We start from the raw sequence: 3,713 nt of genomic DNA on the forward strand, positions 1-3,713 counted from the left end.
AATACCTATTGTAGAAAATTAAAGCTCACTGAATGTTTTGGCTTCTTTAAGGCAAGACTGTAATTATCAATGGTATATATGGATAGTTACAGTACATGAAGTTTTTCTGTTTGCCAACACCATATTCTCCCTTATCTTTCCCCCTAGTGCTTTTAGTTACACAGAGTATTGGCATAAATGTTCTATGTTTAACCAAAGTTCTATTTCTTTATAAAGCCAAAGGACAAGATTAAAATTTGTTAATTTTATTAAGTAGAAGAAAAAATATCTTAATTTATCATAGAAATGCTCTATGATGTTTCATACTTGAGTATTGATAACCAGCAATCATCAGAATATATAATCTTTTGATTTTTCTTATTCTTGGGCACTGTGAAAACCTAAAATGTAAAGTCCTATTGAAGTCTTGTAATAGTTCTGAGGTATTAGTAATTTTGAATGGTAAGCTATGTGTTCCTATTTGTTTGTATTTCCACATATATTAGATGGCATTGGCCCTGTAAAAATTCATATCTTATGTAGATTATTCTCTAAAGAAAGTTCGAGGAGTGCTTGAGATTTCTCATTTTTCCTTGGATCATAAGAAAGTTATTTAAACATTTGAGAAATAATAGATTACCAGTTGTTGTATCTTTATTCATTTCATTTGTTTATCAAATAAACAATAAACATGTTATGTAAACATTTTAAAATCAACTTCTCACCAGTAAAATAATATATAACATGAGAGGAATGGTAGTAAGAAAATAAATCTACCACTAATTCTCTTCAAATGAGAAATGTGTATTTTTTTAAAATTGAAAGGAATACTATTTTTTAACATATCTTAGGTTTTTATATCATGTCTTATCATTCAGTATACTTTATTCATCTTGTTCAAAATTGTTGGCCTATGGCATTTATGTAACATATTTATCTCTCACAACACCTAAAAATTGAAATCTCTTGCCTCTTCACCTTGTTTCTCAATCAGTCTTTCCCAACACAGATTCTAGGTCTTTTTGGTGTTAAATAATGATGTAAGGAATTTCAGGAGATTATCTCTAAAAATCTGTCTTTTGGGTTGTAGTACAAAGGACCTATTACTACAAAAATCTTGGAAAACTAAGGAGGAAGATACTAATTATGATAATGGAACTATTTTTAACCTTAATTTTATATTCTTCGTCTCAAAACTAGGCAATGAAAACAATACTATTTTAAGTCCCTAACATAAAAGTTAAGATTTCAAAACAAGTTATTTTGATGGACATTATGTGAATGTATTAGAAAGGTTAAGAATGTGTGGGGGCCAGAGCTGTAATGCAAGTGGTAAGGCATCTGCCTTACGTGTGCTAACCTAGGACGGACCATGGTTTGATCCCCCAGCATCCCATACGGTCCCCCAAGCCAGGAGCGATTTTTGAGTGCATAGCCAGCCGTAACCCCTGAGCATCACTGGGTGTGGCCCAACCGCCCTCCCCCCAAATAAAAAAAAGAATGTGTGGTATAAGGAACATTAACATATGCCAATTGAGGCACTACATGATATATCAAATATAACAGTATATGATATATCAGATATTTACATGCCTACCTATTGTCTCTTTACATTTCATATATTTGCAAATGAAAACTGTATGATTTTTTAAATCAATAAACATAATTTCTTTAATTAATCTCCAGGTGGGAGAGTAACTGCCAATTTTATTCTTTACTTTAAAGAAGCATGGCTGTTAGATAATTATAATAATTGATATTGGAATTTTATTTGCAAAGAAAATTTTATAGTATTGACAAATTTTCTGTTTTATGTAACAATTCACAAAATTAAACTTGATTTGTAAATTGAAGATTAGCATGACGGGACATGAAATACTTCTTGTCATTAGATCTATAAAAGATATTTAAGTATGAAATGGATAGCTCTGCAAAGAATTGGAAATAGTCTTCATGAGTATCTCCCAGACTTGGTGATTGGTTTTACTGAAGAAAAATAAAAGTGCTTTATCTGGAGAAAAAACATGGAAATAACGATTTATACTTGTATGTGTTAATAAGAAGAGAATTTCCCATTTTGCTTTTGGTGATTTGAATTGACACTGCAGTATGTGTAGAACTTTTTATCCTTTAATTTAGAATGTACAAATCTATTTACTTTAGTTTTTACTATAAATTTTAATCATAAATTCACCTCAAAGATTAGTCTTATTATTTTATTAAATTACATATATGCATTGATAAGTATAAATCTGTATTTTATTAAAGTGGCTTGAGAAATTATATATTAAAGTGCATAAAACCTGTTTACAATTTTGGGGATAATCATTTAAAGTGTCTATAAACGTTATTTTAAAAAAACACTCACATACATACACCAAAAGTAAATTCTACAACATTTAATTATTAAGCAAGTAGAAATGAGTCAGTGTTCATTTTCTATGTGTTAAATATAATTTCTTTGTGCTCTAATCATGTCATTGAAGGTGAAACCCTGACAAATGTTGAACACATGAGAATTCTAGTGTGAGAAGAGAAGGATGGAATGATATGGTTTGTTTGGGGCAGGGATACAAGAATGAGCTGTTCATACCACTGACCAGTGATGACAGATCACATCTAGGCCCCTTGACTCAAAAACATTCCAAGGGACATTGTGATGGGATGAGGTTGTTGCTATCATACAACCAGTCGCATTCTGAAAATTAACACTTGCTTCTAACAAGCTCCTTTCTGGAGGTCAATAGCTTTTCACAAGTGGGGCACAAAGTTGCTGACCCCTGATTTCTGGAATGTAGGGGGTCAAGAGATTTGGTAGTTTTTGGATAAGGTTAGTGTTGCTGATATTGCAAATGATGTCTTTCTACATATATAGATATAATTAGTAAATTTTGATTAAAATGTGTACTCACAATGTTACAAGACTCAAGACATCAGCCCCCAAATCTAAATATATATTATATATAAGTATATATAATATAAATTATATATACATATAAAATGTACACTTTATAAAACAGATACAGAGAAACTTGGAAGTTAGCTAGAAATATGATTCAAAGCAAAGAATAAAATTTGAAGGGTGAAATTTGAGGAGCTTAAATGCTAACAAGAAAATTTTAAGCATATCTAGTGCAAAGCCAATTTCAAATAGTTGTTTCAGAGCAGCATTCATAAACAATGGTATAGTTGGTGGATGCTATTGCTGATGTTCAATCTAATTAGATTTACAAAAAAGTCTTTATTTGAAATCATAACTGCTGAATTTTTTCATGGAATTTATTGCTCCATCGACATGAAATGTTTTTAAATTTTCCACTGGAAATTCATTTACTGATCTATTATCATATTTTTATTTTTATTATTATTTTTTATATTTTTAATTATAATTTATTTATTTAAGCACCACATTACAAACACATTTGTAGTTGTGTTTCAGTCATAAAAAAGTATACCCCCCTTTCACCAGCGCAACTTTTCCTCCACCAATGCCCCCATCTCCTTCCTCCCTTTACCCTCTGCCTGTTTCGAGATAGGAATTCCATTTCTTTCACTCACTACATTTATTATGATAGTTGATAATGTAGTTATTTCTCTAATTGCACTCACCACTCTTTGTGGTAAGCTTTATATCATGGGCTGGTTTTTTCAAGCCCTCATCTCTATTGTCTCTGGGTATTATTACCATACTGTCTTTTATTTTTCTTAAATTCCACAGATGAGTGGGACTATTC

The sequence above is a fragment of the Suncus etruscus genome, chromosome 4 (assembly GCF_024139225.1).
Source record: "Suncus etruscus isolate mSunEtr1 chromosome 4, mSunEtr1.pri.cur, whole genome shotgun sequence".
In the NCBI taxonomy this organism is placed as follows: Eukaryota; Metazoa; Chordata; class Mammalia; order Eulipotyphla; family Soricidae; genus Suncus; species Suncus etruscus.